General features: G+C 40.0%; 1 protein-coding gene across 10 annotated transcripts in view; it reads right to left on the bottom strand.

Moving 5' to 3' along the window:
* Nucleotides 1-27,430, bottom strand: part of SLC8A1 (solute carrier family 8 member A1) — a 395,728-nt gene that overhangs the window by 323,446 nt on the left and 44,852 nt on the right. For 6 of the 10 annotated variants that reach the window (XM_033175906.1, XM_033175909.1, XM_033175912.1 and 3 more), the window contains exon 1: nucleotides 15,993-16,140. The exons of 2 other annotated variants lie outside the window; for them this stretch is intronic. The gene's annotated coding sequence lies outside the window, so the exon portion shown is untranslated. Of the gene's footprint in view, nucleotides 1-15,992; nucleotides 16,146-17,253; nucleotides 17,438-27,430 lie in introns of those variants that run through there. 2 more of the 10 variants (XM_033175908.1, XM_033175915.1) reach the window with 2 other exon arrangements.

Raw genomic sequence — 27,430 nt, 5'->3', positions numbered from 1 at the left:
AGGGTGAGGGTAGGCAACGTGGTCACGAAAGGAAAGAAAGGCATAGGATACAAAATAATGAAGTTGTTGAAAACTCATGAGAGGCACTGTTTGCCCTTTCCTCTACTTTATTTTTCTAGATATCACTTATTACTTTTTGTTTGTTTGTTTTTGAGACAGAGTCTTGCTCTTGTCACCCAGGCTGGAGTACAGTGGTGTGAACTTGGCTCACTGTAACCTCTGCCTTCCAGACTCAAGCAATTCTTCTGCCTCAGCCTCCCAAGTAGCTGGGATTACAGGTGCCTGCCAAGCACACTTGGCTATTTTTTTTTTTTGTATTTTTAGTAGAAACAGGGTTTCACCATGTTGGCCAGGCTGGTCTTGAACTCTTGACCTTAGGGAATCTGCCCGCCTCACCCTCCTTAAGTGCTGGGATTACAGGCATGAACCACCGTGCCTGGACAGCTCTTATTACTTTTTACATGTTTTATAGTTTATTCAATGGTTCTATTTATTGTCTTTCTCTCTTTAAAAGATGCAACTCTCTAAGGGCAGGGATTTTCGTTTCTTTTTTTCATTGATATATTCCCAGTTCCTAGAGCACAGCCTGGCACATAGAAGATGCACAACATCTGCTTATTAAATGAGGAAAGTAATGCTCATAGGGTCATGTGCTGATTCACCAAATCTCCGGTGGTAAATCAGAATCTGGGAAATGGGCCTAAGCATTTGCAGTTAAAAATGTCTATGTGAAATGGTTGCACCCTAACATAAGCAGAGTTCAAAATCAGATTGTAAATCAATGTCAGTGTTAGAAAGAGAAGAAACACATGATTCAGACTCATGAGCAAAGACTCTTGGGCTGGAAAGACTGATCTCCAGCATAAAGAGAGGCCCTGACATTTTCCCCACAACCTGGGTGTGTGTCTTCCAACATCAGCCCTGGTTTGCTTATTTTATTTGCTCTGTTAAGAGGGCCCTAACACTTTGGACATACTCAAGGAAGTAAATCTTCTCATTCTTCCAACACAATTAAAAGACACATATTGAAGCACAACAAAAATCACCTTCATTGTACAGGCCCTACAGAATGGAAAGAACACCAAGCATTTATTAAATATTAATCTGCATGCTAACATGGAAATATGGGTAGAAAGAAGACAGCTGGAGAAGAGTCTTTTGATAGAAAATAAATAAAAGAGAATTCAGAAGGAAGATGCTCTGACAATCTTGGGCTCCATGTGAAGTTAGCAAGGTTTGTCCTCCAATTCATTATGCCAGAGCCACAGAGCAGGGTTTAACGGCCCTACTCAGGGCACTGATGGCAATAATGACTGAAATCATGGACTGAGCATCTACTTGTCCTAGGTACTGTGCTAATTACTTTGTATTCACTTTCCCTAACTTTTCTGACGTTACTACAAGGAGATATTATCATTCCCATTTTACAAATGAGAAAAATAAATGGTTCATGAAAGTAAGCTGGCTAGAGTCATTTAGACTTAAGTGACAGAACTAGAATTTTAATTCAGGCATTTTGCATTAAAGTATAACGATTTCCAAAATGGCAGAAACTTTCTGTTTTCATGACAATAAGTTAACAATGTTTTCTGGGGACAAAGAGCTCAAGATTTAGGTACTTAACCTCCCATGCTGCCCCTTCTTTCCACCTGAATAAATGTGTGTAGGTTGCATTATTTCATCAAGGAGCCTCACATGTTTTCCACTCCTGTCTGATGCCTCCCCACTCCCCAAGTAAGTTTTGTAAGCACTTCTATTCATCACATAGCAAGCGAAAGATGATCCATGTGGAGGATCATCAGCTGAAGACAGAGATCTGAAATCACTCCAAACTCATGTAGTAAACTCAAAGTTTTTCCATTTGGTCAGGAGAAAAGCAAATGGAGAAAGAATCCCTAGCAGTAAGCAAGCAAAACTAAAATAAAAGAGGGGAATGGATAATGAATGGGAGCCAGGGAGAAAGATACAGAATTTTGCTATAACAAGTAAGTTAACACTTTGCTCTGATAACAATAATTCAGTATTTTTTTTTTTTTAAAAGAATTTCATTGCAGCTCAAAAATGTACTGTCTTGGGGGTCAATTTTTTTTTTAACATCTTAGATTTAAGCCAATAAGTAATCCAAAGAAATGCAAAAACAACACATTCATTTATGGTTTTTATCTGCCAAGTTTTTCTTAGCCACTCACATGTGCCAGACACTGTGCTTCAAAAATAAATAAAACATATATCCAAAGGAGCTTGTATTCTAGTGGGGCATTGCCAGAGTCAAGGAGTGAGTCCCTTCTGTGGAAAACAGGACCCTTCTATTACTAGAGATTCACTGAAGAGAAGAGACTTTCCTGGCATTTGAACAGTGACACTGATCACTCAAGTGGACTACCTAGTCCCCAGTTTAATGTACCTTGGATCTTGAGTTAATAAACCCAGCATTCTAGAAACCTCGGACTGCTCAGACTATGGTCCTACAACCTAGAGATTTCAATTATAATGAGATCCCAGAGGCAGGACCTTGGAGCATCTCCCTTGTACTCTGTAAATCTTTCAGAAGCCTCCTGATAGACAATGGTAATTCTTTTACATAATAGTTGTTCACCACTAACGCTGAAGAGAAAGAGCAGCCTTTCTTTGATGTTTGACCTTAAACACTGAAACAGAATGAGGTCATATACATGCTTTTGCATCTAGGTCACCAAAAAATATTTTCTACTTAAAAATATTTCCCCAATAGCCTGTTGACATTTAATCTTAAAAATCCATATATATAGTGAGCCCTTCCTATGTTTCTACTTCTGGAGGGAGTGAATCCTTCATTTATTCATCAAGCCTCTATGGAGTAGCTTCTATGTGCAAAGCACCATAACAGACACTACAGGGACTGCAAATATGATTGACAAATGGTCCCTGTACTTAACTAAATTTATAGTCTCCAAGTGACAGTTACTCCAGTGACCATTAATACTAGGAAGAATGGGCAAAATTCCATAAAAGGAAGGGATGGGAAGGTTGACAATGTCTAGAGAATGTGAGAGGACATTCTAAAAGGAAGAAATGATATGGACAAAGGCATAGAGCAATGATTCTCCAACTTCAGTTCACCTAAATATCACCTGGGAAACTAATTAAAATGCAGTTAACTGGGCCCTATTATCAGATACAGTTGAGGAACCTCCAAATTTGAAGTTTAACAACAATCCCAGGTGATTGTGATGTAGGTGGTCTTGGATCACCCTTTGCGAAGTATAAGGCAGAGCAGAACTGAGTAGAAGCATAGAAACGGCACACAGGGCATGGGGCTTGTTTAACAAACAGACTGGAAGTGCGAGCCTGAAAATCAGAAAATAGTGTTTGTTCTAATATCAGTAAGATGTTGATGTTAAGTAATATGTCAGCTGTGCTTTCCCTCTCACAGACTGTGTATCCAAGCAGGATAAAAATATGAAGCTCCTTAGCGAATATGTGTCCAGGAGGTGGGGGACTAGAGGGTAGAGGAGGATAGATCTTAATAGGAGATAAGAGGGGTCCCAAGAGAGGAGATTAAAGCACTGGAGGTAATATGAAAATATGAAGTTCCTACTTCATGATGATGTTGCTGCAGGTGTTTTGCCTTCTCTAAGAAACAAGGATTGCTAGGCCACTACATCAGCAGGTGACAAAGATTCAGGATAAATGGACATCTATCTTCAGAGACCTATTCAGTTTCTATACCCAAGCCCTAAGTAGATGTAGAAAACATGCAGAAACATGAAACCCAAAATGAAGTATTGGTGGTAAGGAAAGCTGTGCTCTTTAAATTACAGGTTCTTTAGCGGGCAGTCCCTACTCTCTATCTTCATTTCAACTCAAGAATGAATCTCTGTGGTCACTCTTTCTTCTTTCTAGTCTGTCTCTTGGAACTGGGGATGTTTAATATAGAATCCAATTTCAAGTTGAATGATAGTCAGTCCAGCAAGACTTTTTTTCTTTTTTAATCTTTTTTTTTTTTTTTTAAACAAGGTAAATGCTGGTTGTGTGAGCAGAGGCTGGTGAATTTCATCAGCTTTTTCCCTGAGTCATTAGGATTCATCTTCAAGTAGATAGCATTTCAGAAGAAAAAATCCTATCAACTTGAGGCTTGTAAGTCTTACATTTTCCTGCATAGTTTCAAATTACAGTCCTTGAAAGAATAAGCTGTTCTTGAAAACAGAGGAAGTAGGAAGTAAAAAGAAACATATTTTAAAAAGTCAAGTTGATGGGTGCTCACATAAGGGTGACTCTCCATCAGTATTTGTATGCTACAATTTTCTAAAGTTCCTGACAATATCAGTGACAAGGTTCTAACACCAAGTGTATATTTACATATTACAATATTATATATTGTATATTACATATTACAATACACTTTAAAAATGAAAATCATCTTAGAAAGAAACTAGTCAAATCTTATTATTTAGAGGACTAACGGGAGTGTTGGTGACATGGGAAAACACAACATTCTTACGGAAATCTGGTAGAGAAATAGACAGTTTTTCTCTACTAGATAGGGCATCTAGTGAATATGTTCTTTAAACCAATTTTATATACCTGTGCTTGAAGAATTATTAAAATTGGCTTAAGTGGTATGGTTTTAATGTTAGTAACTATGCTGACACTGCTAAATTATTGTCTTTTGGTGATAGATGAGGATTATAATAGATGTGAATTTATCTATCACGAAGGTGGTCATGAAAGGAGTCATTGAAAAAGGTAGAGAAAAAAGTCACCGGAGGAAGAAATGCTATTTAATAATTTAATTAGCAAGTGATGATAACTTCTATCTATGAAGCCTTTGCTAATGCAACAATTATTTTCATCAATATCAATGATTAATGAGAGAACATTCATTCATTAAAAAATATCAAATGTCTTTCATGTATCTAGCAAAGTGCGAGGCATTGGGCTAGAATCATGAGATAGACAGACATAATCTCTCTCCTATTGGAACTTATCTAGCTGAGAAGACAGATGACAGCTGTTCATTTAAATTACTACCCAAAATCCATTATTATATCCATCACATAAACAAAACCAATGACAAAAACCACACGATTATCTCAATAGACTCAGAAAAGGCATTTGATAAAATTCAACATCCCTTCATGTTAAAAACTCTCAATAAACTAGGTATTGATGGGACATATCTCAAAATAATAAGAGCCATTTATGGCAAACCAATAGCCAATATCATACTGAATGGGCAAAAGGTGGAAGCATTCCCTTTGAAAACTGGCACAAGACAAGGATGCCCTCTCTCACCACTGCTGTTCAACATTGTATTGGAAGTTATGGCCAGGGCAATCAGGCAAGAGAAAGAAAAAAAAGAGTATTCAAATAGGAAGAGAGGAAGTCAGATTGTCTCTGTTTGCAGATGACATAATTCTATATTTAGAAAACCCCAGTGTCTCAGTCCAAAAACTCCTTAAGCTGATAAGGAACTTCAGCAAAGTCTCAGGAAACAAAATCAATGTGCAAATATCCCAAGCATTCGTATGCACCAACAATAGAAAAGCAGAAAGCCAAATCATGAATGATCTTCCATTCACAATTGCCTAAAAAAGAATAAAATACCTGGGAATATAGCTTACAAGGGACGTGAAGGACCTCTTCAAGAATTACAAACCACTGCTCAAGGAAATAAGGGAGGAAACAAATGGAAAAACCTTCCATGTCCATGGATAGGAAGAATCAATATTGTGAAAGCAATTTATAGATCCAATGCTATTCCCATCAAACTACCATTGACTTTCTTCACAGAATTAGGGAAAAAAACTACTTTACGTTTCATATAGAACAAAGAAAGAGCCTGTATAGCCAAAACAATCCTAAGCAAAAAGAACAAAGCTGGGGGCATCACGCTACTTGACTTCAAACTATACTACTACAAGACTACAGTAACCAAAACAGTACGGTACTGGTACCCAACCAGACATATAGACCAATAAAACAGAGCAGAGACCTCATAAATAACACTACACACACATCTACAACCATCTGATCTTCTACAAACCTGACAAAAACCAGCAATGGGGAAAGGATTCCCTACTTAATAAATGGTGCTGGGAAAACTGGCTAGCCATATGTGGAAAACTGGCTAGCCATATGTAGAAAACTGAAACTGGACCCCTTACCTATACCTTATATAAAAATTAACTCAAGATGGACTAAAGACTTAAATGTAAATTTAAAAACCATAAAAACCCTAGAAGAAAACCTAGGCAATACCATTCAGGACATGGGTATGGGCAAAGACTTCATGACTATATCACCAAAAGCAATTGCAACAAAAGCCAAAATTGACAAATGGGATGTAATTAAACCAAAGAGCTTCTGCATAGCAAAATAAACTAGCGTCAGAGTGAACAGGCAACCTACAGAATGGGAGAAACATTTTGCAATCTACACACTCTGACAAAGGTCTAATATCTGGAATCTACAAGGAACTTAAATTTACCAAAAAAAAAAAAAAGCCATCAAAAAGTGGACAAAGGATATGAATAGACATTTCTCAAAAAAAGTCATTTATGCAGCCAACAAACATGAAAAAAAGCTCATCATCACTGATCATTAGAGAAATGCAAATTAACGGCCGGGCACGGTGGCTCAAGCCTGTAATCCCAGCACTTTGGGAGGCCGAGACGGGCAGATTACGAAGTCAGGAGATCGAGACCATCCTGGCTAAAACAGTGAAACCCCGTCTCTACTAAAAAAATACAAAAAAAACTAGCCGGGTGAGGTGGCAGGCGCCTGTAGTCCCAGCTACTCGGGAGGCTGAGGCAGGAGAATGGCGTAAACCCGGGAGGCGGAGCTTGCAGTGAGCTGAAATCTGGCCACTGCACTCCAGCCTGGGTGACAGAGCAAGACTCCGTCTCAAAAAAAAAAAAAAAAAAAAGAGAGAAATGCAAATTAAAACCACAATGAGATACCATCTCACACCAGTAAGAATGGCAATTATTAAAAAGTCAGGAAACAATAGATGCTGGTGAGGCTGTGGAGAAACAGGAATGCTTTTATACTGTTGATCGGATTATTAATTAGTTCAACCATTGTGGCAGACAGTGTGGCGATTCCTCAAGGATCTAGAACCAGAAATACCATTTGACCCAGCAATCCCATTACTGGGTATACACCCAAAGGAACAGAAATCATTCTACTATAAAGACACTTGTATGCATATGTGTACTGCAGCAATATTTACAATAGCAAAGACTTGGAACTAACCCAAATGCCCATCAATGATAAACTGGATAAAGAAAATGTGGTATATATATACCATGGAATACTATGCAGCCATAAAAAAGAGTGAGATCATGTCCTTGGCAGGGACATGAATGAAGCTGGAAGCCATCATCCTCAGCAAACTAACACAGGAACAGAAAAGCAAATACCACACGTTCTCACTCATAAGTAGGAGTTGAACAATGAGAACACATGAACACAGGAAGGGGAACAACACACACTGGGGCCTTTTGAGGGGTGGGGGGGAAAGAGGAGGGAGAAAATTAGGACAAATACCTAATGCATGCAGAGCTTAAAATCTAGATGACAGGTTGATAGGTGCAGCATACCACCATGGCACATCTATACCTATGTAACAAACCCGCACATTCCACATGTATCCCAGAACTTAAAAAAAGAAATCCATAATTACTAACTCAAATAAATGCTATGGAAGTAAAAATGTGACTCTGTAAAACTAAGTAACAGAGGACTTTACCTATCAGAGTATTAGAGAAGCTTCAGCTGAAAAATAACATCCAAGCTGAGATTTAAAAGACACACTGCAGGAAACCAGCCAAAAGGTTGTTGAATTTTAAGGTCTTAGGTGGACACTTTTGTAATCACCCTTCTCTGTAACAGGATTATTCACAGACCTACCTTCTTAGATATGCTGGGGTATGAGATCACGTTTGGAAGAGACAAAAAGTAGCTTCTATAATTTATCCAAGACTTTTTCTCTCTGAGGTCAGAGTCATGCAACTGCATTTAACTGCATTCTACCACACTTATAGGGTCAATGTGGTAGATGGAAGGTTCACTGGTCTAGGAACTAAAAGAAATGAGTGCTGGTCTCAGCTGCACTGACCAGTCATATGTCCTTAGAGAAGTCATTTTCCCTCTTTCAGTATCATCTGTAAAACCAGGAAATTCTGCTAACAATCTGCAGCTATGATATTCAAATCCTACACTTTGACATTCAAGGTCATCTATAATATAACACCTGTCCATCTGTGCAGGTCTACTGTTAGCCAATATATCAGCTAGTAGTCAGCTGAGCTACTAAATGAAAATTACCCAAATATGTACCACATCATCCTTTCTAATGTTTTTATGGTTGTCCTCCATTACCCATCTCAAATGTCAAATTTCCCTTATAAAACTACTTTGATTTCCAGGAAGTTCCTTAAACGTCATCTGGGCCAGGTACAGTAGCTCATGACTATAATCTTAGCACTTTGGGAGGCTGAAGCAGGATTGCTTGAGCCCAGGAGTTCAGGGCCAGCCTGGGCAACAGAGCAAGACCCCCATCTCTACAAAACACTGATAACTGAAAGAGACATTTCAAAGCTACATATCTCAGAAGTGATGGAGCTAGGCTCCAGAGCAAATTCTGTGAATTTCTAGGCCATTTCTCTTCACACTACACCAACACCAATTGCTAGGATTCCCCAAGCCTATGAATGTTGCATTTGTGTCTCTCATAATCTACACTGTGTATGTCAAGAGTTGGCCAACTATGGTTAATGGGACAAATTCAACCTGCTACCTGTTCTCAAAGGGCCCACAAAAATTAAAATGTTTTACCATTTAAAATTACTGGAAAATTAAAGAAAAGAATATTTCATGATGTGAAAATTATGTGATATTCAAATTTGTGCTCATAAATAACATTTTATGGAACACAGTCATGCCCATTTGTTTACATATTTTGATTGCTTTCTCGCTACAACAGCAGAGTTGATAAATTATGACAGATCCTATAGTTCTCAAAGCCAGAAATATTGACTATCTGGCCATTTAAAAAATCAGCTCTCTGATCTTTGGCATGTCATTATGTGTGTACTAATCTTCCTTTACCTTTCTGTGGCAACCCCTTCACTACACCAATCAATGTATTCACATGGGAGCACACAGGCAGGAACAAGGCCCTCTCTGACCATTTATATCTTCAGTAATGAGCTAACAGTTACTGAGCACTCAGGTATCAGAAACTGTTCCAAATATTTTACTAATATTAATTTATTACTCCTCACACAAATCACAAGCCTTTTTAATATTTTTATTCCCATTTAATAAAGTATAATAGATGAAGAAAGTAAACACAGAGAAGGCTAAGTAGCACAATGTCAAATAAACCACCTTTTGAATTCAAGCAAATGTTATAACTATCATGAATATGTCTGCTGACCTCAGAGACCTTTAGTCTGAGGACCCTAGGGTGGTTCATTTTGTTAGTCAGTATTCTCAAACTAGATGAAAAGTCATAGTTTCCTTTCCACCCTTTAGATTCCTTGTTAGACATTTAGGAATTCCTGAGGCCCAGAAAACACTGGCAAATTTCTGGAGGCTTTCTACACAGGGAAAGAAAAAAGAGGTGACTTGGCTGAAATGATTTCAGAGTCACAGAACTGGATTCTACTAGCTCCTATTTCAGTCTTATCAAATCATTTAATTTTATACGGCCTCCATTTGCTTATTTGTAAAATATAAAAATTAACACAAAGCAAAACTAGGTGATGTCAGATGTCTCTTCCAGTGCTAGCTATGGTATGAAGCAACAGAAGGACTGATAAAGAGAAGCTCTTAAAAAAAACTTCTGACAGCTAGCTGCATGTCCAGGGGAAGAAAGGCAGACAGGTAGGAGTCAGGGGGAAAGAAGCATTGACTGTGCCCAACACCGACTCACAAATTTCAGCTTTGGAGGGTCCACATCCCCCAACATTTGAAAGAGCATTTTGGATGAGTGACTTGAAACTTCTGAGACACATTTGATGGGCACCTCTCCAAACTGTCTGATGCCACCCACAGTTGGGGCTCTAACACAGCCCACAGAGGAAGTTAAAGCTTGGGTGTAGAGTAAGTTGTCTGATTCTCTCAACCTGCTACCAGGATGGGATGCTATTCATGGAGCACGGCAGAGAACCAAAGGGTGGCCCTGGGTCCTGAGCTTTAAGGGAAATCTGAAGAAATTGGAAGCTAGAGAAGTTCCAGAAGCTCAAGTGTAAAAGCACCAGCATAACCATTTGGTGCTAAACAGATAAATTAAAACCACCTACCCTAGTAGAGGAAACAGAATCATCACCTTTAATAAAGGAACTAGTTAGTAAGTGGTCTATCCCTTGCCTCACCTCTGACTGGTACAGCGTCTCTCCTCCAAGGCCATGCTGGAAGTTCATCCTACATTTTGGTTTCAAGTGTAAAATGCATTTGTGCAATAGTTTATGTTATTATTTGTTTCAGATCCTGTTTCTGTGGCATGGTCCTGACTGGGACACAGAACAGAATGAAAGAGTCTAGAAACTGCCCTAACATTTCTCCATGGTGGCCTTGTCATAAATAAGCTGGGGCTCTTTGACGTGTTTCAAAAGTGGCTAGGCCTTATTTGTTTCCAAAATCCTTTTCACTCTTTCTGAATAAATTAAAATGCCTCCTCCTCCGTGAAGCCATGTCCAATGTTCTCTTCTTCCTTTCAACTCCTTCAGCACTTTGCTCAGTTGCAGTGGAGTGATCTTTCTTGCTCAGCCTTGTACTTCAGTATACGTGTTCTAGACCATGATATTCCTGGAACAGAGAACAGTGTAGAGCATGGCTTTTGGAGAGCCTTCCTTATTAACCATTGCTTGTTAGCCCTTGGCCAAAGTTATTTCACTGAACCACAGTCTTCATCCTTAAGTCAGAATAACGATGCTTCCTTACCCTGCAGGATACTCATAAGCATCCAATGAGAAAACGTGTGTAAAGCATTCAGACTAGTCCCTGGCACATAAAAAGTGCTCAACAAATGTCACTAACTTTTCTTCATCATCTGCATTCTTTGAAAAGCCAAGCACAGGGCCTTGTATACACTGAGTGCTCCATAAATATCATGGTTTGAAGTAAATTGCTGGATCACTACCCTTGTTTGACTTCCTCTCACATTGGATCCAACCAGGAAATTATTTTTCTCACTTCCCATGCAATGACATCAAAGTAATTATTCTTTCTTGTCTTTTTTTAAAAATTAAGATGATCTTTAATATTTACATCTAGTTTCCTAGATCTGTTACATGTGCAAGAAATCATTTGTCTGAATTGGTATCACATTAGCATTTTCTAGGTTACGGGCATTAATACATACAGCAAAATGATACAGTCGAATCTATTCAAGATTTTAAGGATATAAGCTCACTCTAGGGAAAATATTTTGCCCATTCCTCAGAGGACTTAAATGGTTAAATCTTCAAGAAAGCATCAAATTGTTATTACCCTCGTTGCTCTAGAAGCCAAATTTGGAGAGTTTATCTTTGGCCTTTGTCTGGCTACTCTCTATCCTTCCATCAACATCCCCATTCCTGGGCACTCATATCCCCCAAACTTCCCCACCAAAACGGCCCTCTGAGTGCACTAACTGGGCAGCAACCTAGTTTTAAACTTCACATTCTCTGTATTTTCCTGTGTTCCAGGCCCTCAGGACTTTGTCTGCCAGCTGACCTGATAAACCAATCCAAGTTAAAAAAAAAAAGTGAACATATGCTAATGATTTGTGAGAATTAATGGTAGCTCCTTCTCGGATGGTATTTCATTTTCTTAGGGTCTACTAGATAGAATTCCTTTATTCAAATGAATGGTTCTAATTGTGAAAGTTTCAGATCCTATTTTGCCCAAGAAATAAATGCTTTGAACCTGGGAATGTTTTGCCCACCCTCAAATCCCTGTATAGACTGCTGCCTGCAATGCACTTGCCCTTGATCACAAAAGCATTTTCTTGCTTCAGCTGCCAGAGCTTTTCCTCTTCCACGTGTTCCCCTCCTTGTACTGAAATTCACTAGAAAGTTTCAGATAAGGGGGAAATGTGATTCACTTAAACTTTTGTCTTGTTACTGTCTACACTCTTGGCTAGGCAGATCAAAGGACAATCTCAAATGTAAATTTAAACACCTACTATTCAATATAGTCTCTGCAAAGAGAACCTACAAAAATCACTTGAGGCAGCAAGGACTATGAGCAACTGTCTTATAAGTTAAGTCAATACACTGGAAAAATACATCAGAAAATGGACTGTTTGATTAATACGTACTACTGAGAACCTAATCATTGATTAAGTCTTTGAAATATGTATTATGTAAAATGTATTTTGTAATGTATATGTGTGCATGGAGGGTTGGGGATGGAGGGTGACAGAGTGGGGAGGCCGGTGAGAGAGAGACAGAGAAAGAAAAAGAGATTTTGGAAGATGAAGAAAGAAAACTGAAAGTAATCCCACCATACTTAATTAGGCCCCACTGGACTAGTCCTGAATCCAAATCCAAATCTCAAAGGCAGACCTTGAAAGCTCACATTCTCAGAATCTAGTCCATTCCAATGGGTCAGAAAACACCTGATATTTATTTCCACTAAATCTCAGCTATATCTCTAGGGAACAGAAATACCTTCATTTAAAAAGAAAAGTGGTAACAGCTAGTACAGAAATCCACTGGTTTTGTTAGCCACCGTTACTACCGTTACTACCAAGAATTAGAGTCAAAGTGATAGACAGCTAAAGGAGCCATAAGTGATGTCAGATAGGATTCAGGAACCCAGAGAAAGTCAGGGAGAATGTTTGCCACAAGAGGGAGCAGTAGAATTTGGTCAGATGGGAGACCATTTGGTAGGGGTTATGATGAGGGGTCTATGAGGTATGGGAAGTTATGATGAAGGATTTAACTACAAGTATGAGTGATATTTGGATAATATTTTAGCAAAACACATTTATCCTTGGGGGCAAAAACAAAGAAAGGGACCAGAATGTGTAGAGATAATAGCACACTGATTCCTAAATTCTTAGCAAATACAAAGTGACAATTTAATGTTTACTTGAAAGCAACATACACACATACTACAAAAATATAAAACATGCAACATGTGTGGTTTAATAGCCTCTTTTAGAGCCTGCATTTCTTTTCCAGATTTAATTTATATTTCAGTTTGAATTTTGTTTATTTCCATGTTTTTAGGGCAGTCTCCTTCTTACCTATATACTATCCTCCCTGTACCTAAAGGCATCACGAACAAAGAACTTGTCTCACTGAATTGCAACATAAAAAAACAGACATTAATGTCCCAAAATGCACTTACTTTGAGGCAACCACATCTATGGCTTGCTTTTTAAAGGGGAATTGCAACTTCCTTGGATCTGCAGAGCTTTTCTCATCATTTATTTTGTCAAAGAAATAGATTGAATACTAAGAGGAAAGGAATCGTGTGTTTATTTTGCAAGTAAATAGAAGTCTATTTTTGCCTGGCAAAAGCATGTTAAACATAGCTTTTTAACAAATGCTGAAGTTCTCTTGGAATATATTTTATTTTTTCAAAACATAGAAAGCTTAATGGAGCAATTAACATAATTCCTGCAAATAGTCCTATAGGTGTTACTGACTATATTGCACCTTCCTTTTGTAATTTTACTGGGAGTCAAAGCACTGTTACTCCCAAGCTCTTTTCTTCCCCTGGCCAACAAAAGGACTATCTAATTCTTAATCTGAAACGTTACAGTAGAAACCATTATATAATAATAATAATAAAGTAGACAGGTAGATAGATACAAAGAAAATACAGCCTTCATATTATTTTAGTTCATTACTCTCCTCTTTCAGCCCTGTTAAGCTTTCAAGACAGAGTAAATTAAGTCTGATTGTCATGACACTTACATCCTTTGTAGCCCTATACAGCTCAACAATAAATAATGGTTTATCTCTGCTGTTCAATCCTTTTTGTTGCTGTTGTTTTTCTAGGAATTAATCACTCCATTTTTTAAAAAAAGACAACAACCATTTTAAGGGGGCAAAATCAGGGCTTCTTTTATAGGAGGTGTGAGAAATCTTAGCTAAAGAGCTGTGAGATCCCAATGGAATTCTTCAAGCAGGCGGAATTTGTAAAATGAAAAGCATTAAAGAGCACACATCTTGCTTCTTGATGAAATAAGTAGGTCCTCCCCCACCTTCTCACTCAGAAGGCCCGAAAGATGGAGCTAGTTTTCCCTTCCTTCCTCCTGCTTTCACACCCGCCTAACCTCCCATTTAAGCAAGTTTAGCAAACCCAGAGAGCTCAATCCAAGTAACACAGGATTTGAAAGAGGAACCTAAAACCAATCATCCCTCTTCCGGCTTTGTCTTCTTACTTGAAATGAATGAAACATCTAGATTCATTTTCCTTTTTTTTTTTCCTGACTCGCTGCAGGAGTAGCTTCGAGAGAGAGAGAGAGAGAGAAAGCATGTGAGTGTGAGAGTGTGTGTGTGTGTACGCGCACACGCGTGCACGCTGGTGGGGGCATGGGAAACAGAGATATACTTTCAGAATTCTCTCCTGGTGGCTCCCTCTTTCTCTTGGGAAATCTTCGCACAAGTCTCAGATTGTGCATGTTCAACTGCTCATATCTGGAGATACTCCAGCAATGCCTTTAACCAGACCTGATCAGAAATCTCCACCTACTCAGCTAGAGGCTCCTCCATGATCAGGACGCTTGTACTGTCTTCACCACATCTGTCATTTTTAAAAAAGCTTCTTCCACTACACCTCCCACTGATATCCTTTTTTCTCTCTTTAGTCTTTACACCTCCAGCAGGACAAAGTTTGTATTGTTATATTCACAACCACTAGTAGCTGACTAGCAGGAGAGATAGAGAGCGGCTTCAGGGGAGGCAGGATTGGGGTCTTTAAAAGGATACCTAGTGCAAAGCATGACTTTCCAATTACTGCGTACAACATGCACATTGCTCTCTTCTAAAAATGCTTTGTTAAATATCATCAACCCTGCTCTCAACTCAACCACTACCACTTTGGAGAGGGAAATACGAATTGCCAGCCCAAGCCATTCATCAAACAGCAACAGCATCCACGGGGTTGGGGGGGGGGGGGGACGGGGTTGATGCAGGGGGTGGATTTAAAAAATCAAGGATGCACACATACTGTATTTTCAAGAGCATCGCCTGGGCGGATTTGGTTTCTTTGGCCGGCTGTCCAGCTATAAGACCGCCCTCTTCTTCATTAAGGAGGAGCCAAAAAGGATATCTTCACATTTCAGAACACAGACCACTTCCCCCAAGAGCCAGCAAAGCTCCAGAGGCAGAGAATGCAGCTGCAAAGTTCCCTTCCAATCTCTTAGGGAAAGATGCCTCTGTGTGCAGAATCCCCAAAGCACACCACGGCACAGTGCCCAGAGACGGGGGACCTTGCAGCCCACTCCCTGCTAACCCTTACATTTCTTCCTCGTCTGTCTCTGCCCCGCCACACCTCCCTCCTCTCCGCAGTCCGTGAATGAGCACCCAGCGCCCGCTGGAAAAGAGAGGGCTCGGAAGTGTGGCCTTGGTGAAAGACCCCAGGGATTACCGGGAGGAGGGATGACCACGGAGAAGAGTCCAGTGGGTGGGGACGCCTGGATCCCCAGCAGCTCTGCGTTCGGTGTGAACTTAGCTCTTCGCGCCCTGAATCCTCGGAGCCCAGCGCGGTGCAGGGTGCAGCATCTCTCCTTAGCAGCCCTTTCTTCCTCCGGCAGCCTGCACTGGCAGGCAGGCACCCTCACGCCCAGACGCACCAGCCCGAGCAATTTCACTCTGGGAAGCGCGGACACCCAGAAAAATGTGCAGGCGCGCACCACCACATCACACACACACACACACACACAAATTTAGAAGCCGCTCGTTTGCCAAAGCAGAGGGAAGTGTAGCCTTACGAGCAGCAAATGGAAAATAGTTCTCGGTCTCTGACCAAACGCCTTCTGCCTGCCCATCATAAGATCCTACCTGGTTTGGGGAGTGTGAATGGATTCTTCCTCCGTTCCTCCACGCTAGTAGGAAATACGGCGCACTCCCTCGTTTTAAACAGCTCCAGATCAGGAAGAGGTCGCTCCCATCTTCTGTGGGAAGCACAAAGCAGGCGGCGGCGGTAGGCTGACTCCCGTGCAGCGCCGGCGCGAGCGGGAGCGGCGGCGGCGGGCAGCGGTGCGCGCGGGCGGGAGGCAGGCGCGGAGGCCGGGAGGCTGGGAGGGCCGGGGCCCGGGCGGCGCGCGCGCTCCCCCTCCCTCCCGCGCACACTCACCCGCCCGCCGCCCGCAGTCTCGCACTGGCTTACACGCGCGCTCGGCCCCGCGGCCGCCGAGCACCCCAGGGCCCCCTGCGCGCCCCTCAGGCTCCCCGGGCGATCGCGTCGGGGCAGAGACGGCGCGTTTCTGGAGCACGGAGAGGGTGGGGAGCCCTTCCAGCCTCCCAGCCTCTGCCGGCGAGCAGCTTTTCCGATTTCCTGCCGGCTCTCGGCCCCGCAGTGCGTTGTGGCCGCGCGCTAGCGCTGTCTCCCGCACCCAGCCCATCGATAACACGGGCACACAGGCACTGCAACTTTTCTTTTGAACCCTCTTCGCCTCTTCCGCAGACAGAACCCCGACCCCCAATTCGCCTACCCGTTTCTCACCTCTGAGTTTGTTAATCCAACTATCTTTCTTCCCCCACTTCCTGTCCTTCTGCTAAAGGAAGCTTTCTTTTCGCAAAAGGGTCTGAGCATATATCAGCGATTTTTTTTTAAATTCTCACCCTGTGTTTTTCTACATACCAGATATGCACAACTATAGGTTGTGCATACTAGATGTTGACACAAGCAAACAGGTATATTGGGGGGAGGGTGTCCTCCGGCCAAGAACTGGAAAAGAGTCTCTGTGTTGGTTATTTCCCTCAAAGATGCAGCTCACCTGTGAATAAAGACCCTGAGGCTGTTTCGTGTGAAAGCCGTACAGGTTTTAAACTACAGTGAGGAGTAAAAGCCTAGCATTAAGGTTGAGTTGGGAAAGACCTAATGCAGCAATCGACGAACTGTTCTTTGCCCTTTCCAAGAGAAGCATTATCATTGCCAATAAATCATTTTCCCCATAATTAATAAAGGAGCACTGCACCAGGCCTTTCCTCTCTTGACAGCTCATTCATTCTTACAAACCCTTAATGACTTCACGTGGTGAAAGGCTAGACCTGCTGTGGAGTTCACTAGCTCCCAAACCTGGCTGCGCATCAGACACACCTGGGAATGTAGTCGGATGCTGTAGACTCTGAGGCCGAATCTGATGCAGACTGTCCTGTTGTAGCTCTCAAATGGGGCTCCAAATTTGTATTTTTAAAACACCAGTTGCTACTAGCCACTGATGTCGTTTGCCAAGGTGTGGGGGGATTAGGAGCAGCTACTTGGGGAAGGTGGGAGAAGGGACCTGCAGAGCACCAGGCAGAAAGTTTTTTTCGGTGGAGACGTTCCCCCTGTACTTACGGTGCAACCGGGGCAGTCACCACAAATGATTCTGACTCCAGGAACCTCAGTTTGCCTCTGCAACAGAGGGACGGAATGGAGAAAATAGCCTCTTCTGCCTCTGCACCAGTGGCTCTCAATCCTCCTTGCACCTCAGAATCGCCTGGACCGCTTTATAAATCCCAGTGCTTAGGCCACACCCCCAAATTGATTAACTTTGACTCTCTGCAGGTGGGCCCCAAACAGACTTAATTTGTTTGTAAGATGCCTGGTTGATTCCTATGTGCAATGAAGGTTGAGAACCACTGCTCTAGGTCAATACTCCTCAAACATGAATGTGAGTATGAATCACATGGGGATTGCAGTTTCTTTTTTAATAGACTTGGAGTAGTCCTGGGGTAGGCATGTGTTCAAGTGATGCTGATGCTGTCTGAATAAGGACCTCACTTTAATTAATCGGGTCTGTTGCCAGCAGTCATGGATACTGACTTTGTAGAGGATACTGTAAACTGCTTCGTGTCGCATAAATTTGCAGGAATCGTTCTTCCCGGAGAACATTTTTCTTTCCTTGCTATAAGTTAAATTTTCTTGGAAGCTACTTTCCACACAAACTTGGTTAGACTGCACTTACTAGTGGATATAAACAGAGTGACCTGTGGGAAGAGACAGAAGGTCACTGTCTCTTTTAGAATATGTCCTCTACCAAAAATTACTTACAGTCCCTGAATTTAAGGGAGTGTCAGTAGCAGATATTTGGATCACACTCAATGAAAGGGGCTTGGAGAGAAAAGTGGCTGCCTTCTAAATGACACTAAGGAAAGCATATAACTAAAGACTCCACTCATAAGAAATAGGACACAGCTGAATGAAGGAACAAAGAGAAAGCTAAATAAAAATGTGAGTGGGCCATATCTCATTGGAATAGATTTCGTGGAAAGAATGTAGCCTCTTATTGCTATCATGGGCCACTTAGTGCAAGCTGAGATTTTCTTGAAATTGTAAGCATGCTTGTGACATGGAGTGACAAGAACCCTGTTCTTTAAATGTCTATATTCCAGTGATGCCCAAAGTCTGTCTTATGACTTTTTTTTTTTTTTTTTTTTTTGCTTTGACCATTGAAACTGAAAGGCTACCTCTTGGCCTTTTCTTCCTCTTTTCCAATCAAAACTGCTTTTAGACTGATTTGGATTCTTGGGGGAAAAAAATGGTCTTCTGTTTATCTAGAACTATTGAGAGGCAGCCTAGTGCCTAGCGATATGGCATCCTTTTTGGTTCAGTCAGTTTCTGAGCTCCTAATTTTCTTTGCCTTTCATTTCTCATTAAAGACATTTTTATAATGGTTCCAGGGCCCCAAGGCAAATCAAACCTTTTGCTCCCTCCTAAATGTCATACATGAGTGGGTTTTTATTGTGAGAATTATCAAAGGCTACATCACAGACACAAGGCTGAGGAAGACTATGGTTCTGAGAAAGGAAAAAATGAGGCTGCTGCAGTCTGTGGCTTTGGAAAGAAGAAACGTTCAATGGAGGAAGGTGATAATTTACATTCTAATAGCAGTAATGTTTCTTAATGGCAGCCTTCCTTATTGATTGCCATTCTTTCCTCTGGACTTGAAATTAAGAGTCACCGGTCTCCACTGTTACCTAACCAAAGCAGTATGACACAATCATTCAGGGGACTCCACAGGGATATTACTAAGATTTGATATATTCGAAAGATGGTTCTGATGTTCATAAACTATTTCCTAGGAAACCTTCAGGGGATCTGTTAGCAAACTCATTTTCAGACCAAGTGTAAATATTGTGAATTAGGCTCTACTTTTAATCTAATCTATAGAAAATTTAGACATGTGATCAGGTTACCAAGGTTTTTAAAAATATTTAATAGTTTACTAAAGCACTCAATATTTTTTCATCATAGGGAAAACAAGCACAATCCTCTGTTGAAATTCTTTTCATTTTTACTTTGAATTACAGAAATCAGAGGTACTTCTATTGTCTCTTCCATTGCTCGGAGCTTCTGAAGTATGTTAATATAGTCTTAGTCATCCCTCACCTCATTTCTTACTCTGCCAGTCTTCACTAGTCACCTATCTGTTCATTCATAGGCTCAGTTTCATACTGATTTCTACATAAGAAAATGTTATTATATAATAGCACCCCTAGCCTGGCCAGTGAGTGGAGCTTAGAATTAGTCATTTTTCCATACCTAAGAATCTCAGGTGAACCATTGGGTTCCCAGTTTTGCTCTTTAGGTTTTCTTTGCTGATGAGTAGATCTAAGGTTCTTTGCTTTGGGGACAACTTTGAGAATTCTTTGTTGACTTCTAAGTGCTACTCTTCCTCCTCCCTGGAGACTTGTTCCTGCAGTTAAACTTTTACTTCTCTGTTTTGTTTTGACCAGTTGAACACCACTCTTGTACCTCACCCAGTTGTAAGCCCTGCTCCTGCAAAACAGTCCACAGACTGGGGCAGCCTTCCTGGCAGACTCACAGTCACAACCCTCCTCCTCTCTGCATTACCATGGGGTCAGCTACTTCCTCTGAGTCGCCAATGAATTTGTCATAGTCTTTGGACATCAGAGGCCTGCAATGCTACATTTGAGCAACTGATATTAAAGAATTGGGTTTGTACAAAATCCTGACACTTCTGTTTTCCATTTCTGCCCCTTATTAAATTAAGGAAATATCTAGTCTCTATCCCACAACTTTATCAATGGTAACTCAATGGCAGAATCATTAGCTAGAGCTATTAATCAGTGGGTCAGAAAATAGTAGCAGATTGGTTAAGAGCCAAGGCTTTAGAGTCAGAATATCTGTGTTAGATTCTCAAATCCAGCTATGTGACCTTGGGGAAGCTTCTTAACCTCTGAAATCTCAGTATCTTTGTTTGGAAAACATGGATCATAAACTCTCCTTCAAGGTGCTAAGGGAAGGATAAAATGTATATAGGAAGCTTGGCCTAGTTCCTGATCATAGTAATTGCTGAGCAAATGATATTGCTGTTATTATTATTGGTAAATATTATTGGTAAAGTTTCATGAACATATTATCAATGTAAATTTTAAAATTTATATATAATTAGATTCTACATAATCAGGTCATCCATTATTGATATTGATTATGCTATTGTTTTTGTTATACAGAGTTCTATGCAATGAATAATCCAGAAAAATATATATTTCTACATCAAGACAGTACCTTTCCTCTCTGTAATGAAAAAAAGATGTTTGTGCATTTTCTGATTTTGTAAGTACAGAGTGTGGTTAGTGATTGATTAAAAGGGGCAATAAATTCTTCTCTCCTTCACAATAATTCTTTTCCCTTATGTCTGGGTATCAATTTAATCTTATCTCTATTATAAACTGAGGGTAGAATTTCAAAGACAACCATTTTTAGACAAATCCTGCTACAACTAAAATTTTGATTGTCACATTACATTAATTTTATTAACTAGGAACTTTTTCTGTAGGGCATAAACTTCTTAACTAAGTTTATACAACATACTTTCCTCAACATTGATTCCAGGACTCTTCATCAAATAGGGACTCAAGATAAGCTCCCTGGGGTGCCTTGTACCGGGCAATTGTTCCCTACAATCCAGTTCTGAAGCAATGTCCCTGCGAGATTACACTTCAGTCTTTTTCATAAATCTCTTTTCCAAGCCACCGTTTATGATATACAACTCCCTTGCTGTATCTTCAATTGCTGTTCACTGATTAGACTCTTCTGAGAGCTGCCAATGTTTTAGTGCTTACCACAATGCTCAGACAGTAGCCCTTGAAGATGAAACCTAAGGGGAAAATAGACTAAACTTACAGGTGTTGTATTCCATGATTTTAATGATGCTGATTCTGCTACTACTGCAAGTGTCTGGAAATAATGAAACTGTATGCTCTCGTCTCTTTAAAAATTTAGACTCATACAGTGTGACCTACAGAATCCTTAGTAATCACAAACAAGTAATATTCAGAAACTGCATTCTATTTCTCCTTTTAAAAGTATTATCCAGTCACACAAAAGTCACCTTTGGGTTATTTCAGCAGTCCTAAGAATGTCTTTATCAAACCAAAGTATAAATTGTTTGTGTAGACATTAACATTTTTTGCCACCTCGAATTTAATTTTTATGCAAGAAATCCTTATGAACTAGTGGGGGCCGCTGTGATTACTCTCATCTTACAGACTGAGAAAGAAAGCACAAAGAGATTTGCCAAATCCTGGCTGTACGCATGTATCAACTGGGTTATTTTAAAAAATACTGAAAGCTGGGTCCTACCCTTAGACATTCTGTCTCTATTGTTCAGAAGTCGAGTCTGGGCACTGTTTTGTTTTGTTTTCAAGTCTTTGGGGATGGTTATACCATTCAGCCAGGGCTGAAAACCACGGGCCTAAGGTCAAATAGTTAATTTGTAGCAAAGACAAGTGATAAAGCTCTTTTACATCTGGCACAACTCAGTTTCTTTTCTGCTGCTCTATCGAATTTCACTATTTAACATAATATAAAAATGAGGACTTTTCTTGGAAATTTAAGAGGACTTACAAATGTTTAAGGGCATTTTTGAGTCCCTAAGGGGCAGAAGTGGGTAATATAATTCACCTGACATAGGCAGATTGGAGGCTATGATCTAGAAAGTCCAGTCCATTACCGTCGGGCCCCCTTCTAGTTGAACATTTATTCCTCAGCATCTAGAGCAGTTTTTGGTGCTTGGGACATGAATTAGTAGAACACGTATTGTCCCCTGTAAGGGGACTGGTGTAGATGGAAAGAAGGATTCTGGTGATAGGGTAAACTCTTTGGCCTCTCTCCAGTGCAAATTGCAACTTAATAGCAATCATCTTGTAGCTGCAGTGCAGGCTCTGGTTAGCTGACACAGTCACCATATCTACACCGTTATTCTGCCTGGCCACCTGTCTGGCTCTGCAATGACAGACAGATTGTCTGTGACATTGCAGGAGGAGAAACCACACGGAGGCAGCAATCTGACCCAGCCTCAGGCTTGAGTTTGTAAACTAACCCTTTGTCAGTTATCTCAGGAATTACTTGTAAGTTCTTATTTGGCCCAATTTGTGAATAAGTCAGAGAATCTCTTATTTCCTCTATTAAGAAGGGTTAACTAGGCATGGGGTTTATGAGCATTATTCTTGTATTCTTATTTATTATTTTTGAAGATTCAAGGAACATGTAAGTTTTTTCCAACGTCGGTCATCGGGTAACTCTGATTAAAGGAAAAAAAGCTGGGTAGAACAGAGAAAAATAAAACACAGCTGAGAGTGCCATGAATTCATTTGTTCATTCATTTCTTCATGTATTTTTTTGACAAATGTTTGTAAGGATGGACTCTGGGTCAGGCACTGTCTCAGACACTGGAGAGACATCAGTGAAAACATCAGTAGAAGTTTCTACTCTCCTGGGACTCACATTCTAGTGAAAAAATGACAGGCAACAAGCAAAATAAACAAATTAACACATTGTAGGGTGTCATATGTCCTATGAAACCCATAAAGCAGGAAAAAATAGAATAGAAAAGTTTAGGGAAAGTACTAGTTTAGGTGGTCAGTTCTGCAGAGACTTGAGTGAAGTTAAGATTTCCTATTGATACCACTATCCCTTTTCTGAGAGTCCCAAGCAGATGAAATGATATAGGACAGTATTTGTTTGTTTGTTTGTTTTGAAAATTTGTTTCTGCCCTGTATTGAGTTTTCTTTTGTTTTTAGGAATTCCTGCCTCAAAGCCATCGGACTTAATCAGGTTTAGCAGCAGAGGCATGGCCATATGACTTGTACCACTGTGTTTTGGAGCATATTCATATTAAATTAATCCAAGAGTTGTTTCAAAAAGACAGACTGCCACCAGGGGTTGCACATAAAAATAACTGTTCCTTCTAAGGCAGAGTTGCCACAAGAATTCTGAATGCTTCTTTGGTTTAAATTATAGCATCTTATTAATGCACCTGGATGACCAACTTTATAAGTAAGCTCTAGTGGGTGAACCTCTTGTCACAAAGTCAACAGCATTGGTGGGTGGTGTTGGGGAAGGCCATGAGAATCATGTATGTGTAACTTAATGATGGTCCCAGTGCTGCTTTCTATGGGTCCATCATACCTCCTTTTCCTTTTTTCTGAATTCTTACCTGAAATTATACTATACACAACACACACACACTGTTACACAAACTCACATACTCGTTCACGTATATGGCTTGTAAATATGTCCAAATATTTAATTATTGAAAAATCATCAATTGCAAATTTGCAAATACCCATGGAAATCATAGCTGACCTCTTGTTTTTGTAAATTTTATTTAACCTTGATGGTTTTTTATTTGCAGAGTTTTGTATACTTAGTTTCCAGTCTACTTAGAGACTCAGGGCCTAAAGCAGATTACAACTCATATACTGTGCTTTTCTGAAATGAATGATATCAGATTTGAAGTCTAAAATAGATATATGAATTATGTATCTCATGGATCTTAAGAGAGGTTTTTAATTTTTCTCTTATTGTTTCTTTTGTAAAAATAAAATAAAAATCTCTTAATGTTGCTTAAGGAAAAGCAAAACTTGGATAGAAAATTATTCAACACAGCAAAGCGCATACTTCACTTGTAACAGATGATCAATAAATATATGTTGAATAAATGACACAATTTAACAGAACATGCTACTTTATAGGGTAATTGTTTATATTTTGTAGCAGATCACTGGTTTAATTTTTAAGGCATTCTGGCTGCAAATAGGGAGTGACTACTCCATTCAGAGGCATGAACTAAGTTCTGTGGTGATTTAAAAAAATGTATTAGACACCATCCATGGCCTCTAGGAATTTAGTCTTATAGGTAAAATCAGACTCTAAGGATTTTTTTTTTTTTTGAGACAGAGTCTTGCCCTGTCTCCCAGGCTGGAATGCAGTGGCATGATCTGCAGCTCTACCTCCTGGGTTCAAGTGATTCTCCTGCCCCAGCCTCCTGAGTAGCTGGGATTACAGGTAGGCACCACTATGCCCAGCTAAATTTTTTATATCATTTGTAGAGATGGGGTTCACCATGTTGGCCAGACTGGTCTCGAACTCCTGACCTCAGGTGATCTGCCCACCTCAGCCTCCCAAAGTGCTGAGATTACAGGCATGAGCCACCGTGCCTGGCTGACTCTAAGGATTTTTGAAGAAGTGAGCGCTATGGCCAGGTATGTACTTTATGAGGATCAGTCTTGACAGTGTGTCTGAAATGTGCTAAAGTGGGCATGACCAAGGATAAAGAGACCAGAGAGGAGATGATTAAAATCATCTCAAAGAAGACTCACATAAAAGGACTCTAAACAACTACTGAGGACGAAAAGGAAGAATATAGCCGTTTTTCTCTTTGGCCCAATTCTTAGCAGAATCCTATTACCTCTCAGCTCAATCTTTTAAAAAAAAAATACTGAGTTTTCATTTTGAGAGGAATCATTCTGGATGGTTTCAAGTGGAACACATAATTTCTATAAAGTCGTTACTATTATAGGAAAAGAAATCCTTTTTAAGACTGGCATATCAAGGTGGGGATGGAGGGTGCTAGTCTGCTCTACCAGGCAGAGAGGATATTTTACCACTGAGATGATGAATGGTGGCAATAAAAAGCAGACAGACCCTTCGTTGGTTTTATTATTGTGCCTAATTTCTCTACAGACAATGCACCCCCTGATCCTTTGCAACATGGATTTACTGCTCCCACTGCCTGTCCCTCCTGGTATGCCAGTGTTTCTAAAACAGATTATAGTAATCTGAGAATATCCGGTCTTCTTTCTATGACATATAACTGACTTGTAGGTAAGGAGCAGGTGAAAAAATCCTTCCCCACTCCATGCCCCTGCACAGCCACCAGACATTTACATTTACTGTGAGTGAAAGCCAAATCTGACAAAGTATAGATTTTGTAAAGAGCCTCTTAGTTCCCTTAACTACCACTGATTTTACTATTATTTCAGAAATATACAAGACTAGTGAAGGAAATCTAATATACTTGTAACCTTTAATCAAATCTTTTTGTCTTTTGATCATATATATTCAGAAGAACATTGTTTTGTTAAAAGCAGTCTTATTTGTTAGATAACAAGTCCAAAGATAAAATAAATTGTTTTGATTTTTCATGTGTATTTTTGACATCTTTCTGACACTCTTAATCTGACATAAACTAAAACACTATACATTCATCGTTATAAAAAATCTAGTGTTAATTTAACAGTACTTAACATTATAAGATATATTTATAAAATGAAAAGAATATGCTAGATTTTTTAGATGTTTATCCTCTGATTTTAAAGTAAAATCCTTTTTTTTTTTTTTTTTTTTTTGAGGCAGAGTCTCACTCTGTCATCCAGGCTGGAGTGCAGTGGCATGATCTTGGCTCACTGCAACCTCCGCCTCCCAGGTTCAAGCAATTCTCCTGCCTGAGCCTCCTGAGTAGCTGGGATTACAGGTGCCTGCCACCTTGGCTAATTTTTGTATTAGTAGAGATGGGGTTTCACCATGTTGGACACGCCGGTCTCAAACTCCTAACCTCAAGTGATTCATCCACCTCAGCCTCCCAAAATGCTGGGATTACAGGCATGAGTCATCATGCCCAGTCAAAAAATCCTATTTTTAATTAAATAAATCTAATACTTTTTAATTCTTAATCAATTATAACTAAATAAATTTAATTATACTTGTTTAAATAAATAACATTCTATTTATATATGAATCCTAGTGTTAGAAAACTACCTAATGAACTTCCTGACAAGTTGGGATTTTTTTTTTTTTTTTTTCTGTGAGAGGCAGTGTCTCATATGAGAGATCAGAGCAGGCTGGGCATGGTGGTTCATGTCTATAATCTCAGCACCTTGGGAAGCCTGGGTGGGAGGATCACTTAGCCCAGGAGTTGGAGACAAGCCTGAGCAACATTGTGAGACCTCATCTTAATAAAAAAGTCAAAAATTAGTCAGGTGTGGTGGTGCACGCCTGTATTCCCAGCTACTTAAGAGGCTGAGGTGGGAGGATCGCTTTAATTCAGGAGATTGAAGCTTCAGTGAGCCCAGATTATGCCACAGCACTTAGCCTGGGTGATAGAGTGAGACTCAGTCTCAAATAAAATAAAATAAAATAAAATAGCAGGAATGAGTTTGAGTTTTGTGGGAATAAACTTGAATTTTGGTGTTTGCCTGCTAGCTGTATTATCATAGATAAAAATTATTCATTCGTTCACTCATTTGTTTATTGAGTAGTTTTTGAGTGACCACTAAGCAAGGTCGGGTGTTAGACATAACGGAATCATCAGTGGGAAAAAAATGGGACTTTCATCGTGGGGAAGAAAACTAACCAAATTACACAATTCATTTTTTAATTAACATTGTGGTATGTAGCAGCAAGAAGACACAGAGAATGGGCTTAGACATTTTCTGGGAGAGAGCTAACCTTTTTTAGTAGACTCTGTAAAGGTCTAAAAGATAACTAAGCACTGGCTAGGAAAGGAAGGAGTGAAGTGAGTTCAGTACAGCCCTGGACAGAAGCAGCTTTGGACACAAAGGCCCTGAGATGAGATGCAGTTGAGGAACTGAAAGGTCAGAGGTTCTAATGCACGTAGCCAGTGAGAGAGAGAGGGATGACAGCAGGGGCTGCAAAGTAAGCAGAGTCCGTGTTGAACTTATAGGACTTAATTTTTTGCTTTTGTTTTTCCTAAGATCAAGGTGACTCACCTGCTTCATTCTAAAGGATCACCTTAGTTCCACTATTAGACTTACAGTTACTTACAGTAACTAAATTGTCTGCCTTTTTTCACTTCTCTCTCTCATACAAAATTTAGCCGAGTTCCTTCTAACTTAATTATTAAGGGGAGAATTGACAACTGGAAAATTAAAAACAAACTAAATCATATTTTCTAGGCATGTTTTACTTTCATTGCTATTCCTTGTCTGGGGTCTCCTATGTGATTATCAGTAATTGCCACAAT

The sequence above is a fragment of the Trachypithecus francoisi genome, unplaced genomic scaffold, assembly GCF_009764315.1.
Source record: "Trachypithecus francoisi isolate TF-2019V2 unplaced genomic scaffold, Tfra_2.0 Lachesis_group17, whole genome shotgun sequence".
Classification (NCBI taxonomy): Eukaryota; Metazoa; Chordata; class Mammalia; order Primates; family Cercopithecidae; genus Trachypithecus; species Trachypithecus francoisi.
This window is presented reverse-complemented; position numbering and strand designations above follow the sequence as displayed.